The sequence below is a fragment of the Lathyrus oleraceus genome, chromosome 7 (genome assembly GCF_024323335.1).
Source record: "Lathyrus oleraceus cultivar Zhongwan6 chromosome 7, CAAS_Psat_ZW6_1.0, whole genome shotgun sequence".
NCBI classification, from domain to species: domain Eukaryota; kingdom Viridiplantae; phylum Streptophyta; class Magnoliopsida; order Fabales; family Fabaceae; genus Lathyrus; species Lathyrus oleraceus.
Window position 1 is genome coordinate 277600401 of NC_066585.1, and position 17810 is coordinate 277618210.

Genomic DNA, 17810 nt, shown 5'->3' on the forward strand with positions numbered 1-17810 from the left:
TCTCATGACATAAACTTTCCAAAACATTCATCACATTGCATGAAAATTCATCATATGATCATATGCATATTCATGTCCATTTTGGAGGGAAAATCATGAATTCAAAATTGGTGCATCATATGGACTTTTTAACCATTCCAACATGTTCATAGCATGGTTTTAAGTGAAAATGCATGGCCATTGTTACTGTTCACGTGCATGTTGCATGCATGGGGTGAAAAAACAAATTTTGCATAACACCTCTTTTCTCATTAAAAAATAATTAGCCAAGCCTAAGCATGATTAGAAAATGGATTAACATGTCATATAAATAGTTAATTATAACAGAATTTTCAGGATTTCACATTTCTAGATCTAGATCCAAAATTTCCCTCCAAAAATTCTCTTCTTCCAAATTCAAAAATTCTTCAAAGAACACTTGATTTTTATTGCATATTTGTGTTCTTGGATCATTATTCAGTATAGATCAAGCCATTGATTGTGAAATTTGGTGAAGAATTGAGTATATGAAGATCATGAACATGATGATGGAGATTCAAATTTAATCAAGATCTAGTTCATCTCAAGCTTCAATTTCAACTTCAGAGGTCATTACAAGGTTGATAGAAGGGATTTGGATGCTTTTGGACACTTGAATCTACCACTGCCATTGTTGAAGCTTCAAGAAGGTGCAAAATTCGAACCTCTTAATTCATGATTTTATGCATATAATCTTGTAGAGTTTTTCATGGTGAGAATTCTGATATAAAGAACTTGAAAAACAGACAAATATTGAAGAAGATATGATGAATTAAAGTCTTGATGCATAAATATGTTTTCATTCGATCTGCATGATTTATGGTGAATTAGAGGAAAATAATTGTAGATTCGAGTTCCTTAGATCAAGACGAGTCGATTGGTGTATCCACTTTCAAATTCTGGAAAAAAAATGATTGAGAGCACTGTTCACGCCACCGTCTCCACGAAGGAGACGGTTGTTTCCACCGTGTGCCGCCCTGCCTGTACAGGCCTAGGGTTTACTGGTTTGAATTATACTATAGCGCAGCCTCCCTGGTCCAGCGGTTAGTGCAAGCGCCATTCACCATGAAGTCCAGGGTTTGATACCTCTGGAGCGTGCGTTTTTTTTTTCATTTTACTTACTATTAACCAAAACGGCGTCGTTTTGGGTGAAGCTTGAACCTCACTTCGATTCCGCCTGATGCCAATTCCATATTTCCAACTCATTTCCATGTTTTTTTTTAATTTTTATTTCATTTTTTCCATGATCTTCAAAAAATCATAACTAATTGTAGAATGATCCAAATAATTCCAGGTTTTTTCCTACATGATCCTTGAAATGTCTAGAATTTTATGGTTTTGATTTTGTGATTTTATCATTTCTGGAAATTAAAATGTGCTAGACTAATTGAACATGTACGCTTTGTGACATTGCCTCATTCATCCTATCATAAAATGCTCATACATGATCCAAATGCCATGAAATTTTGCATGATGATTATTAACATGATGATGGATTTGTGTGATTTTATTTGGCATTTTTTGCTATTGTCTTCACTGTTTGGGACACATGTACTCTAGGTGTGACAATTTGTGTCACACAATTGGATGGTTAACTTGTACATTTTCATTTCCATACCAATTGAACTCCTCTGTTTATGATTTTCGGTATGTGGATTTTATTGGATGTGTTGAATGCTCATGATTTTTTCCAGAATTGTTTGAGTCATTTCTGTTTTGATGTGGAATTTTTATTCATGATGATCACTTGTGAGCGTTGAATTTGCCTTTGCTTTCTCTTGCACATGAAATGAACATGCTTAATGATTTTGGTTTGGTCCTTTTTAGGACTTGTTCTTGATTGAATAAACATGCTTTGTGTTGAATATCAAGTTCTGTTTTGGGTTTTTGATCCCCTTTTGACCCTAGGCTTTGACCTAGTGTTTTGGACTTACCATTTGAGTTGTGAATTTCAGGTTCAAGTGTGCATCTCCATGATTGATGTTGCTCCTTCATTTGAGCTTGATCATTTGTTCTTGTTGACTAACATTTGCTTGTTTAGTAGGCTTTGAGAACGATTCACTTGTGCTTATGGTTTATGTGTTGCATATTGGGTTGTCTGGTTGATATTGACTGTTGACTGCTTGTCTGGATTTTGTACTAATTGGTTTAGCTGTTTCCACAGGTACCTAAGTTGCTTTAAGTTCATTTGAACTTTGCTTTGCTTGCTTGTGGTTGGCATACCACTGAGGTATAATCCCTTGATCTTCATGTAGTCTGGAAGACCTGCCATGTTACTTTGGCAGGCACCTGTCTGAAGCCCTCCTTAAGAGGCAATGTTTGTGGATGTCTAATTTTGTGCCAAGGAGGTTAAGTCCTCTTAAGAGGCAATTGACAGATAAAAGGGATGTGCAATCCATCCCCTGCTATTCAGTTGTGTCATTCACTTTGCTCACACACCATGTGTTGATGCATTGTGAATAAGAACTCAAGATCTTGTTGTGTCAGTCATCTGTGGAGAAGAGTTCCTACATTCTGGACTCCCACACTTTCTATTTGATTCATGCTCTCCCAGGCCAGGGATAAGAGCTGTGAGGTCTTACCCTCACTTCCTATTTCATCTGCTTCACCCTAACTCTCAATGTTAGGGTTAAGAGCTAAAAACACCCCATTCTAGTTGGCTTGTTTCTACAGCCTAGCCTTGTGTGAGCTAATTGTTTGCATATAGTGTGTGTGCTTGCTTTATTGTGCTTGTACTTGTTTGATTGTGCTGTTTAGGATAGCTTGCTTCCTGTGCAAGTTAGGATAGAAACCTCAACATAGGGATCTTATGCATGACAACTTCTAGGCTCGAGTCGTAGTCTCCCTAGTAGCTTGTTATCTCCCTTTGTCTCTGGTTAGGATAGAAGTTCTTTCCCTGTTTAGGGGAACTACGTCGCCCTGATCCTCATACCAGATGAGGTACGTAGGCAGGAGATTGAGCTGATCTCTCCGGGCGCCCTTTTTGTTTTGTTGCGTGTGTTTTGTTCGGCCTTTTTCTTTTTCAACCCCTTGTGTTGTTTGGAGTCTGACATAAGTCCAACGATTGGCAGTCGGTTTCCTGTGTGCGTTTGTTTGTTTGGAGTCTGACATAAGTCCAGCGATTGGCAGTCGGTTTCCTGTGTGTGTTTGTTTGTTTGGAGTCTGACATAAGTCCAGCGATTGGCAGTCGGTTTCCTGTTTGTGTTTTGTTTGGCGTGCGTTAGCCGAGCTACGAGTGCTCTGATTCTTTCTCTGGTTAGAGAAGATACGTATGCATAGGATGCGACATCCTAGCGAGCACGTTTCCCCTATCCCTGAACTACGTTGACTCTGATGTCTGTGTCTGACAGACTATGTAGGCCCAGGATGCGATATCCTGTCGAGTCCCGTTTCTTCCGTCTTTCATCTGTGTTTCAGTCCAGTCTTGTGCAGTGTTTTGAGCAGTTATCTAGCAACCTTCTTTCTATCCTTTCTGAGCGTGGATCCCGTCGAGTACGACGGATGCGTAGGGGTGCTAAAACCTTCCCTTCGCATAACCGACTCCCGATCCTATCAATCTCTGGTCGCAAGACCATGTCCTTTCCAGGTTTACTTCGAGCGTTTCCTTTCCCTCCTTTGGGATAAATAACGCACGGTGGCGGCTCTATGTCTTTTCCCGCCGGTTTTTTCGCGTAATGCGACAGCTGGCGACTCTGCTGGGGATAATAGAGAAGTTGACCTCTTGCTGGTCCATCTTCCCTAAGCGAGTCAGTCCTAGCGCTCTTTAGGATGGTGTTGGTTGCTTTTTCTGCTTTATTTATTGCATTTATGATTATGATGTGATTGTATATATGTGCATTATGTGTTTGCATGCATCATATTATCATGCTGGCTGTCTGTTTCTCTGATGGGTGGAGTTACAAGAGGTAAAAGGCCCAATACCCAGGCTATGAGTGAACTCTAGGATACCTAGGAATAGAGTGATTCATGGGAAGCAGGTGGTATGGCGCCACTTAGCGGAACATGGCATCACGAGCAGTTCAGATCCTGATGGGGTATTATCGTTACATACATCTGGTGTGTACATGATGATATTCTTGAAAGGGTTGTTTATCCTGCGTTTCTGTTGACCTTACCCTGGCCTAGACGACACCCGTGAGTGGGGAGGGAATGAATCATTTACAGGTACAGTTGGTGACTTGATCTGTTGGTGACCGTATCCTGTTGGTGACTCTTGGGTCCTGTTGGTGACTTGGTTCTGAAGTATGGGTTCCAGATGACCGTGGGTTCCAGACGACCTTGGGTTCCAGATGACTTTGATCTGTGGTTTCAGATGCCGAATTCATGCCGAAGCTCTGATCCTGTGCCTTGTGATGCACAGCCAGCCAGTTATAGTTGCATCATTTGCATCATAGCATGTTTATTTTCAAAAGAAAGTAATGCAAAAAAAAATGAAAAAAATGAAGGATGAAAAATGCAAAAAAGAACAGTTAACCCGCATACGCATATCCTTTTCAGGATCATTCATGATAAACAGCATACGCATCATACGCATCATATACATATCATTCTTGCATTACAGGTGTTCTTGAACAAGACTTCTCATTCTGGTTCCTGTCCTAGGCAGGATTTCTGATCGTCGTCCGCACCGCTACGCGACCAGACTGAATCAACAGAGAAACATGGATCAAGTTCAGGCTGAGTTGGCAGAGATGAGGGCTAACATGGCCCAATTTATGAGCATGATGCAAGGGGTTGTGCAAGGGTAAGAGGAGCTGCGAGCCTTAGCCCAGAGACGGGAAGCTGTGATTCCACCGGTCAACCGTGCTTCACCAGAGGGAGGCCCTGTTAATGACAACGTTGCTGCTGCTACTATTCCCGTCAACAACTATGCTGTGGGTGATGAGTTGAGGGGTATCAGGATCAATGGTCAACCTATTGCTGCAGAGACTGTTAATGTCAGAGAAACCCGTGCCCTAGTTCGCCATCCTGCTCCGTTGGTTGATAGACAAGAGGATATGTTCACGCTCCTCAGTGAGGATGATGAAGTTATGAGAACTGACGAAAGGGATAGAAAAGTTGATGCCCTTGCTGAGAAAATTCGTGCCATGGAGTGTCAGAACTCTTTGGGATTTGATGTAACCAATAGGGGTTTGGTTGATGGGATGAGGATCCCTTACAAGTTCAAGGCGCCGTCCTTTGACAAATATAATGGCACTTCTTGTCCTCGCACCCACGTGCAAGCTTACTACAGAAAAATCTCTGCATACACTGATGATGAGAAGATGTGGATATACTTCTTCAAGGACAGCTTGTCTGGAGCTTCCTTGGACTGGTATATGGAGTTGAAGAGGGAGTCTGTTAGAAGCTGGAGAGATTTGGGTGAAGCCTTCTTGAGGCAGTATAAGCACAACATCGATATGGCTCCAAGCAGAACCCAACTGCAGAGCTTGTGTCAGAAATCTGGTGAAAGTTTCAAAGAGTATGCCCAGAGGTGGCGTGAGTTAGCTGCAAGAGTGCAACCTCCTATGTTGGAGAGAGAGCTGACTGACATGTTCATTGGAACCCTGCAGGGTGTGTTCATGGACCGTATGGGAAGTTGCCCGTTTGGTAGCTTTTCAGATGTTGTAATCTGTGGAGAAAGAATGGAGAGTCTCATCAAAGCAGGAAAGATACAAGATCCTGGCTCTTCAAGTTCTTCGAGTTCTAAAAAGCCATCCTCTAGGGCACCCAGAAGGGGAGAGGGTGAAACAAATGCTGTGCACCGTCGGAGGAATGTGAACAGAGGACAGTATCGTCAGGCTGCTGCTGTGACTATTCTAGCAACTCAACCCCAACAACAAAGAAGACCAACTCAGCAATATCAACATCAACAACATCGTCCTCAACAGCAGGCTAACCAGCCTCACAATGGTAATCAAGCCAGTACGAGTAATGAGAGGAAGAAGATCACTTTTGATCCGATTCCTATGTCATACGCAGAACTGTATCCCTCTTTGATAGAGCGGAACTTGATTACTCCCAGAGACCCGCCGGCTATACCCGTCAACCCTCGGTGGTGGTATAAGCCTGATCAACATTGTGTGTATCATTCGGGTGCTCCTGGCCACGATGTGGATAGTTGCTTTCAGTTGAAGATTAAAGTTCAAGACCTTATGAGATCAGGTATCCTGAGCTTTGAGGACTTAGGTCCCAATGTTAATCGAGCTTGAAGACAGTAAATCCCGGGCTGACGGTGGCTGTTCTTCTAAGGTCTTCAACGAAAAGGGTTCTTCAAAAGCGGAGGTTGCTGATGCAAAGGATTCTGACATTTGTCGTCCCTGGTGGGGTCTGTCACAATTGGGTCACTATGGGTGTTCCTACCGTCGTTCATAAGTCAGAGTAATAATCACTTTGTTTAAAAACCCTTCTCCCATGCCAAAAGGAGAAGTGATGACGTTGTTGGCAACATTTGTGTAATGATATTTTCATTCAAATAAATTCGTGTTAAAACATTTGTTTTTCCATTTGTTTTTCCTTTTCGCTTTTTACATGAAATTGGTGATCACAAAAAACCCTAAAAACAAGAATAAAAGCAATCTTTTCATCTGCATAATGATTGCCTTGTTTGTTTTCCAAAAAGCTTTTATATTCAAAATCATTTTGCAGGTTGATTCTTAAACCCATTGAACATAATGATCCAACGCCATCTCCCAATTTTGAATTCCCTGTATTCGAAGCAGAGGAAGATGATGTTGAAAGGATTCCTGACGAGATTTCCCGACTTCTTGAGCAAGAAAAGAAGATCACTCAGCTGCATCTCGAGAATCAGCAAAACAGTCCAACTGGGGCATTACAAATGTAATCAAAAAAAGAAAAAGAAAGAGGAGGGTGAAAAATAAAAAAAAAACCAAAGTCAAAAATCAAAAGAAAGAAAAAAAGAAAGAAAGAAACAAAAGAAAGAAAGAAACAAAAGAAAAATAGCACCCTCGAAGTCCCAAGTTGACTGATGCTGAATGGATTCAGAGTCGTTACGACCAAGTGAATCTGATCGAAAAGAAGAGATTAACTGCCATGAGTCATGGTCAGTTATATCAGTAGAGAATGAAGAAAGCATTCGATAAGAAGGTCAAGCCTCGTGTGTTCCGAGAAGGTGACCTCGTGCTCAAGAAAGTCTTGTCTTTCACGCCCGATTCCAGGGGCAAGTGGACTCCAAACCATGAAGGTCCATATGTTGTCAAGAGATCCTTTTTAGGCGGTGCTTTGACACTTACAACAATGGACGGGGAGGATTTCACTCGTCTTGTGAATTCAGATGCAGTCAAGAAATACTTCGCCTAAAACAAAAAGCAGAATAGCTCGCTAAGTTGAACACCCGAAAGGGCGACTTAGGCAAAAAGGAGCGTCTCGGTGGATTGAAAACCCGAAAGGGCGATCCAGGCAAAAGTTAGAGACATTGAAAAAAAAAGAATTTGCATCCCGCTAGATTGAGCACCTCACACTGGGGCAATCTAGGCAAAAATTAGGGATTTGGCAAGTAACTGCATCCTGACAAGACCGTGTTCTACATCTGTCATCCGCCAGGAATTCTCGATTCGTCGTCGACTGAAGCTTCGAATACATCGAAATTCGGAATTGGTAGAGAAAAGGTCATTATGTTCAATGTAGTCCTCTCCAATATATATCACCGATTTTAAACTTGTACAGATCTATGGAGTCTTGCCATTTGTAGACTACCATTCCATCAAATCAATTTGAGCTTTTATCCAATTATTTGCACTCTTATTTGTTTCAACTCAACAAATGTTTTGCATGTTTTAATTGATAAAGTATCATTGTTTTCAAAATAAACAAATCTTTCACAAAATTGTTCTTAAACAAAGTGAACATTCACAATGATGGAAGGATACTTAGGAGATCCGCAGTGCTCTCCCAAGAGTGGTATGATTACCAACAGGTAAGACATTTGTTCGTATCTCGAGCATAACTGTATCTTTTTCCTGTAGAACCTCTTATGGTTTCTCCTCAGCGAGGTTGCTCAGTGCAGTGTTGGTTGAAGTTGTTCATCTTCATGTCCCCGGCAGTGCAACACTCTTCCTCCAAGTCCCTGTTAGCCCCTATTGTGGTGCATCCCTAGTAGAGTGCTGTTTGAGCCCTATTGTGGGGCATCCCCAGCAAGTTTGCTGTTGGAACACTTTTGTGGGCCAGTTCCCAAGCAGAGTGTTTATTGAAGACTTTAACTTTCGTCTCTCCAGCAGAGCAGTCTTCTCCTCTCCCCGGCATGGGTGCTTGTCTTTGGAAGATTCGGTATTTGGTGGATTGACATCCCAGTAATCCGGCATTCCCTCGGATAGATTCCTCAGCGGAGTTGTTGGCATGATGAGCTTTATCAATGCCTATCTATCCTCATCATAGATCTGGTTGCTTCTTGGTATCTCTGATCTCCAGCATGAGCTGTTGTTGTGGCGTGTCTGCCTGTATATTGAACTCTTTCATTCAGTTGTGATTGATGATCCCTCCGGAAGCCTATTGTGGCCTTCCTTCCCTGCAGGATGATATTGTTCCCTGATGTCCCAGTCTCCAGCAGGTTTTCTTTGCTCTCTGGTGATTTTGGCCTTCCCTCTGGAAGAGTAGCACCAGATGGTTGATTCCTGGACCTATATGTGTTAAACATGTCTGTTTGTCAGCATTCATCATACATTCCTCATGCATAATGCATACATGCATAATCATAACATTCAGATACTCATGTTGCATCTTTTGCCATGTATCTGTTGATGGTTGTCTCCTGCTAATTGGTGATACAGATCTCCCTAGTAGATCCTCCCCTAGCAGATGTGGGTGTGTCTGATCTCTCCATATAGAGTCGACCCCTTAAGCAGAAAGTGTCTGTCATTTCCTTCTGCGCTCCCCACTGAGTTATATCCTCGTGGATGACGGTTGTTTCCGTTCCCTCCCTGCACACATAACGGGATGGGTTTTCCCTATTGAGTTCTTTCCTCATTAGGATGAGTCTTGATTCAGTATGCCTTTTTGGATCGATCCTAAACTGGCTTCCTTGTGGCTGTCTCTTGTGCTTCCCTATGGTGTAAATGAATAGTTGCTCACTAACCGGCACTCATTCATCTTATCCTCAGCGGAAATTGTGGCTTCTACCTACTAACCAGTAGTTGTAAGTCATATCTTTGTGGTTTTCTACCTACTAACCGGTAGTTATAAATCCCACTTTCATCCCCTAGTAGAGGTAACCTTTGTGGTTCATTCTGGTTGTTGGCGGATTTTGCGGTCTTCTACCTACCACTCCGTAGTTGTAAATCCTTTTTTCTCACTCTGTCCCTCAGCAGATTGTTTGTTGGTTTCTACCTACGAACCGGTAGTTGTAAGTCCTATCTTTGTGGTCTTCTACTTATTAACCGGTAGATATGAATCCTCTTTTCTCCCCTTGGTGGAGTTAACCCTTTGTGCTCATCCCAATTGATGACGGTTACTGTTCCGTGGTTTTCTACCTACTAACCGGTAGATGTAATCCCCTCTTTGTGGTTATCATTATCCAGTTTTCGGTATTGATATTCCTTTCCCCTTTTGGATATTTGCTTTGATTAAGCAATCTTATCCCCAGCGGGTCTTCCCCTTCCTTTTGGATAATTGCTCTGAGTAAGCAATTTTATCCTCAGTGGGTCCTCTTTCATTCACCGTTTGCCGGTAATGTTTGTGGTTTCCCCTTTTGATTGGTCATCTTTACATACTTAGTCTAGTATCCCGATGCCTTTCTTTTCGGTCGATTTATCCTTTAACAACCTACAAAACGGTTATGGATAATCTTCCATGCGAGTATATTATCTACGTTTTGACGGCTATAGATAATATATCTCATGCGCTCTTTGGTCGAAGTCTTGTCCTTCCCAGTCGAGTAAGATTCGTATTCCTTGGGGAATCGAATATCCATCCTTTAACAAGTTTGCTTTCGCTCTCTTCAGGATGATGAGTGTTTTGGAACACACACCAATTCACGATTTCGGTCGATTTATCCTTTGTCAACCTACAAACTGGTTATGGATAGTCTTCCATGCGAGTATATTATCTATGTTTTGACGGCTATAGATAATATATCTCATGCGCTCTTTGGTCGAAGTCTTGTCCTTCCCAGTCGAGTAAGATTCGTATTCCTTGTGGAATCGAATATCCATCCTTTAACAAGATTGCTTTGCTAGCTCTCTTCAGGATGATGAGTGTTTTGGAACACACACCAATTCACGTTTTCGGTTGATTTATCCTTTAACAACCTACAACCCAGTTATGGATAATCTTCCTTGCGAGTATGTTATCTACGTTTTGACGGCTATAGATAATATATTTCGTGCACTCTTTGGTTGAACCCTTTGTTTGTTTCCCCAACTGAGTAAGATTCGTATTCCTTGTGGAATCGAATGTCCATCCTCTAACAAGATTGCTTTGCTAGCTCTCTTCAGGATGATGAGTGTTTTGGAACACAAACCAGTTCACGCCTTGGTCGGTCACCTGGTATATGCCTACAACCCAGTATCCTTGGTGTTCCTTCCTGTCTGCTCCCTATTGCTACCTTGGTCCCCTGTGGAGTCAGATTTTCCTGAGTCGAAGTATACCTTTTCCAGGTTTTCCTCAGATGTTTTGGTTGATTGATATAGCTCACCTGTACACCGGTCTTTGATATTCATTCTTCCCGAGATTGTTACCTACTAACCGGTAACACCTCACCCCTTTCCTTCTCCCGTTCGTCCGTTGACGTCTCGTTTGAGTCTTCCCAGTTATCCGTTGATGTTTGGTCACCTCTCCGTTGGTGTCGATAAACGTTGAGTTTTTCCCATTCGTCCGTTGACGTCTGGTCGAGTTTCTCCCAGTTCATCCGTTGATGTCTGGTCACCTCTCCGTTGGTGTCGATAAACGTCGAGCTTCTCCCGTTCGTCCGTTGACGTCTGGTTGTAGTCTTCCCAGGTCATCCGTTGATGTCTGGTCACCTCTCCGTTGGTGTCGGTAAACGTTGAGTTTTTCCCATTCGTCCGTTGACGTCTGGTCGAGTTTCTCCCAATTCATCCGTTGATGTCTGGTCACCTCTCCGTTGGTGTCGATAAACGTCGAGCTTCTCCCGTTCGTCCGTTGACGTCTGGTTGTAGTCTTTCCAGGTCATCCGTTAATGTCTGGTCACCTCTCCGTTGGTGTCGGTAAACGTTGAGTTTTTCCCATTCGTCCGTTGACGTCTGGTTGTATCTCTTTTTCCCAGTTCATCCGTGGATGTCTGGTCACCACTCCGTTGGTGTCGATAAACGTCGAGCTTCTCCCGTTCGTCCGTTGACGTCTGGTTGTAGTCTTCCCAGGTCATCCGTTGATGTCTGGTCACCTCTCCGTTGGTGTCGATAAACGTCGAGCTTCTCCCGTTCGTCCGTTGACGTTTGGTTGAGTCTTCCCATTCATCCGTTGATGTCTAGTCACCTCTCCGTTGGTGTCGATAAACGTCGAGCTTCTCCCGTTCGTTCGTTGACGTCTGGTCGAGTCTTCCCAGTTCATCCGTTGATGTCTAGTCACCTCTCCGTTGGTTTCGATAAACATTGAGTTTTTCCTATTCGTCCGTTGACGTCTAGTTGTAGCTCTTCCCAGTTCCTCCGTTGATGTCTGGTCACCTCTCCGTTGGTATCGATAAACGTCGAGCTTCTCCCGTTCGTCCGTTGACGTCTGGTCGAGTCTTCCTAGTTCATCCGTTGATGTCTGGTCACCTCTCCGTTGGTGTCGATAAACGTCGAGCTTCTCCCGTTCGTCCGTTGACGTCTGGTCGAGTCTTCCCATTCATCTGTTGATGTCTGGTCACCTCTCCGTTGGTATCGATAAACGTTGAGTTTTTCCCATTCGTCCGTTGACGTCTGGATGTATCCTTTTCCATTCATCATCTTTCGATGTCTGGACGTGGTTCTTCTCATCGATAGAAATCAAAATCCCCAGTGGAGTCGTTGGTAAACGTCTTGTCTGGTCCAGTGATAAATATCAGATCCCAGTGGAAGTTGTCCTTGGTGGACAGTCTGTTCTTGGATCCCCGCAGGGTGCAAATTTCTACGGTTCTTTGGTATTCAATCCCTGTTTACCTTGAAGGTCTGACAGCCGTTGCTCTCATCCGTTCAGGTTCCCAGTTGATTGAATAGGGGCAGCTGTAGCACCTCAAATTTGCACCTCCCATTTGTACATTCATTTCATTTTTTAGGTCACTAACATCACATTAACATTGCATTGTCATTGCATCTCATGTTACATCTCATCAGTCAAAACTGATCAGGAGAATCCATATGTGTAAGAGAGCAAGGGTTTTCCATGAGATAAAGGCCCTATGGTTGTTCCAATGAGCTTACATGAATCAAGGATCATTTTGATGCAATTTGGCCAAGTGTTGAAGGCTCAAAGTCCACAGTGCATGATCAAGTCATCTGAGGCCCATAAAAGTCAACTGAGGGCTAGGAGATGGAGAAATGGTTTGAGACACTTCATTCATGTCCCAAAGAAGGTTATTCAACATGTCAAACATCTACCTTGAAGATTTTGAAGCCAGATCAAAAGTTTCCCAAAATGGAAGGTGACCTGTAATTTCAAGTTTCCAAAAATGGCAAGTTTTTGGACCAACTTCAACTCGATTTTCCAACATCAAAGAAGCTTCAAATGAAATTTTGTCCAACATGAAAGTTGAAGATCTTTCTCTCCCATTTCCAAAAAGTCCAAGATCACGAGCATCTGATGAATGGTTGAGGAGTTATGATCAAATCATTACCAAGTGTGCATGGAACTTCAAAATGCCATATCTTTTGAAGCAAAACTCCAAATTGAGTGGCTCTTTTTGCAAAATTCTTCTCATGACATAAACTTTCCAAAACATTCATCACATTGCATGAAAATTCATCATATGATCATATGCATATTCATGTCCATTTTGGAGGGAAAATCATGAATTCAAAATTGGTGCATCATATGGACTTTTTAACCATTCCAACATGTTCATAGCATGGTTTTAAGTGAAAATGCATGGCCATTGTTACTGTTCACGTGCATGTTGCATGCATGGGGTGAAAAAACAAATTTTACATAACACCTCTTTTCTCATTAAAAAATAATTAGCCAAGCCTAAGCATGATTAGAAAATGGATTAACATGTCATATAAATAGTTAATTATAACAGAATTTTCAGGATTTCACATTTCTAGATCTAGATCCAAAATTTCCCTCCAAAAATTCTCTTCTTCCAAATTCAAAAATTCTTCAAAGAACACTTGATTTTTATTGCATATTTGTGTTCTTGGTTCATTATTCAGTATAGATCAAGCCATTGATTGTGAAATTTGGTGAAGAATTGAGTATATGAAGATCATGAACATGATGATGGAGATTCAAATTTAATCAAGATCTAGTTCATCTCAAGCTTCAATTTCAACTTCAGAGGTCATTACAAGGTTGATAGAAGGGATTTGGATGCTTTTGGACACTTGAATCTACCACTGCCATTGTTGAAGCTTCAAGAAGGTGCAAAATTCAAACCTCTTAATTCATGATTTTATGCACATAATCTTGTAGAGTTTTTCATGGTGAGAATTCTGATATAAAGAACTTGAAAAACGGACAAATATTGAAGAAGATATGATGAATTAAAGTCTTGATGCATAAATATGTTTTCATTTGATCTGCATGATTTATGGTGAATTAGAGGAAAATAATTGTAGATTCGAGTTCCTTAGATCAAGACGAGTCGATTGGTGTATCCACTTTCAAATTCTGGAAAAAAAATGATTGAGAGCACTGTTCACGCCACCGTCTCCACGAAGGAGACGGTTGTTTCCACCGTGTGCCGCCCTGCCTGTACAGGCCTAGGGTTTACTGGTTTGAATTATACTGTAGCGCAACCTTCCTGGTTCAGCGGTTAGTGCAAGCGCCATTCACCATGAAGTCCAGGGTTTGATACCTCTGGAGTGTGCGTTTCTTTTTTTTTTTTCATTTTACTTACTATTAACCAAAACGGCGTCGTTTTGGGTGAAGCTTGAACCTCACTTCGATTCCGCCTGATGCCAATTCCATGTTTCCAACTCATTTCCATTATTTCCATGTTTTTTTTAATTTTTATTTCATTTTTTCCATGATCTTCAAAAAATCATAACTAATTGTAGAATGATCCAAATAATTCCAGGTTTTTTCCTACATGATCCTTGAAAAGTCTAGAATTTTATGGTTTTGATTTTGTGATTTTATCATTTCTGGAAATTAAAATGTGCTAGACTAATTGAACATGTATGCTTTGTGACATTGCCTCATTCATCCTATCATAAAATGCTCATACATGATCCAAATGCCATGAAATTTTGCATGATGATTATTAACATGATGATGGATTTGTATGATTTTATTTGGCATTTTTTGCTATTGTCTTCACTGTTTGGGACACATGTACTCTAGGTGTGACAATTCGTGTCACACAATTGGATGGTTAACTTGTACATTTTCATTTCCATATCAATTGAACTCCTCTGTTTATGATTTTTGGTATGTGGATTTTATTGGATGTGTTGAATGCTCATGATTTTTTCCAGAATTGTTTGAGTCATTTCTGTTTTGATGTGGAATTTTTATTCATGATGATCACTTGTGAGCTTTGAATTTGCCTTTGCTTTCTCTTGCACATGAAATGAACATGCTTAATGATTTTGGTTTGGTCCTTTTTAGGACTTGTTCTTGATTGAATAAACATGCTTTGTGTTGAATATCAAGTTCTGTTTTGGGTTTTTGATCCTCTTTTGACCCTAGGCTTTGACCTAGTGGTTTGGACTTACCATTTGAGTTGTGAATTTCAGGTTCAAGTGTGCATCTCCATGATTGATGTTGCTCCTTCATTTGAGCTTGATCATTTGTTCTTGTTGACTAACATTTGCTTGTTTTGTAGGCTTTGAGAACAATTCACTTGTGCTTATGGTTTATGTGTTGCATATTGGGTTGTCTGGTTGATATTGACTGTTGACTGCTTGTCTGGATTTTGTACTAATTGGTTTAGCTGTTTCCACAGGTACCTAAGTTGCTTTAAGTTCATTTGAACTTTGCTTTGCTTGCTTGTGGTTGGCATACCACTGAGGTATAATCCCTTGATCTTCATGTAGTCTGGAAGACCTGCCATGTTACTTTGGCAGGCACCTGTCTAAAGCCCTCCTTAAGAGGAAATGTTTGTGGATGTTTAATTTTGTGCCAAGCAGGTTAAATCCTCTTAAGAGGCAATTGGCAGATAAAAGGGATGTGCAATCCATCCCCTGCTATTCAGTTGTGTCATTCACTTTGCTCACACACCATGTGTTGATGCATTATGAATAAGAACTCAAGATCTTGTTGTGTCAGTCATCTGTGGAGAAGAGTTCCTACATTCTGGACTCCCACACTTTCTATTTGATTCATGCTCTCCCAGGCCAGGGATAAGAGTTGTGAGGTCTTACCCTCACTTCCTATTTCATCTGCTTCACCCTAACTCTCAATGTTAGGGTTAAGAGCTAAAAACACCCCATTCCAGTTGGCTTGTTTCTACAGCCTAGCCTTGTGTGAGCCAATTGTTTGCATATAGTGTGTGTGCTTGCTTTATTGTGCTTGTACTTGTTTGATTGTGTTGTTTATGATAGCTTGCTTCCTGTGCAAGTTAGGATAGAAACCTCAACATAGGGATCTTATGCATGACAACTTCTAGGCTCGAGTCGTAGTCTCCCTAGTAGCTTGTTATCTCCCTTTGTCTCTGGTTAGGATAGAAGTTCTTTCCCTGTTTAGGGGAACTACGTCGCCCTGATCCTCATACCAGATGAGGTACGTAGGCAGGAGATTGAGTTGATCTCTCCAGGAGCCCTTTTTGTTTTGTTGGTGTGTTTTGTTCTCCCTTTTTCTTTTTCAACCCCTTGTGTTGTTTGGAGTCTGACATAAGTCCAGCGATTGGCAGTCGGTTTCCTGTGTGCGTTTGTTTGTTTGGAGTCTGACATAAGTCCAGCGATTGGCAGTCGGTTTCCTGTGTGTGTTTGTTTGTTTGGAGTCTGACATAAGTCCAGCGATTGGCAGTCGGTTTCCTGTTTGTGTTTTGTTTGGCGTGCGTTAGCCGAGCTACGAGTGCTCTGATTCTTTCTCTGATTAGAGAAGATACGTATGCATAGGATGCGACATCCTAGCGAGCACGTTTCCCCTATCCCCGAACTACGTTGACTCTGATGTCTGTGTCTGACAGACTACGTAGGCCCAGGATGCGATATCCTGCCGAGTCCCGTTTCTTCCGTCTTTCATCTGTGTTTCAGTTCAGTCTTGTGCAGTGTTTTGAGCAGTTATCTAGCAACCTTCTTTCTATCCTTTCTGAGCGTGGATCCCGTCGAGTACGACGGATGCGTAGGGGTGCTAAAACCTTTCCTTCGCATAACCGACTCCCGATCCTATCAATCTCTGGTCGCAAGACCATGTCCTTTCCAGGTTTACTTCGAGCGTTTCATTTCCCTCCTTTGGGATAAATAACGCACGGTGGCGGCTCTATGTCTTTTCCCGCCGGTTTTTTCGCGTAATGCGACAACGAGCACATACCCGCTTGAGTGTCAAAGTTAGCACTCGTACTCGTGCCCTATGGGTATGTCAGTACTCATACCCGTACCCATGACCCTCATTCCTATTAAAAATAAAAAGATCAATTATAAAATATCATATAATTTGAAGTTTGTAAAAACATTAAAAAGTTTTAAATAATTTATTATTGAAATAATCAAACAATTATATTAAATACATAATGGTTTAACATTTATATATGTTTTATAATTGATAGACATACATTTTTATATAATAATATAAATAAAAATATATAAATATAAATAAAAATATATAAATATACAATGGGCGGGTATGGGGCGGGGTGGGTACCAAGGTACCCATACCCGCATCCATACCCGCTTATTTTTGTGGGTAATTACCCGAGCCCATGCCCGTACCCATTTTTGCGGGATTTTACCCTACCCGCTGTGGGTAAATTTGTGGGTGACCATTGGGGATGGGTCAAATTGACATTCCTAGTTGAAATGCAAATGATATGATAGGTGGAATCTTAGGGGTAAGATTAGGGTATGACAACTGCCCATATTTAAGTTTCTTCTATTCGGAGAGATGAAGATTATAAATCTCCATATTTACAGGATTGAAGAGACTTAAATACAAAAAACCCGATTTTTGGCCCCAAGATATTGCACAAAGCTTATGATATGAATGCAAATGCTCGGACTCTACGAGGAAGACACTATAGGAGACACACTTTGCACAAACAAACTGCAAATTCGATACTGTTGGAGAAAAACTTGAAGGGAGTCTGACTAGGAGACACAACTCACTAGGTAACAGCGTAACACCACAATGTCTGTCATGGTCAGTTGTACCAAAGACGTCTCAAACGAGTTTTTGATAAGAAGGTTCTCTCTCGCGTGTATCAAGCAGGTGAACTCGTGCTCAAGAGATACTCTCCTATTCACTCGGATCCTCAAGGAAAGTGGACTATGTGAGTGTTATCCCATATTATGAGTTTTTGAGTGATGTCAAAGTTTGTGATAGAAATGTAGTTGGAAATTATTTTAAAAAGATCTCTAGCATGACATATCATTAAAATAACAATTGAGAAGATTTTTGCATCATTAAAATATCATTTTTGCATATTTTGATGTTTTGGATCGACGCATGAGTTGGTGTATCAATACATGTCTAAATTGTGTTTCTGAAATTCAATTTTGGTTCAGCATGAATCGACTCATATGGTGATGTATCGATACATGTGTAATTGTTTTTCTCAAAAA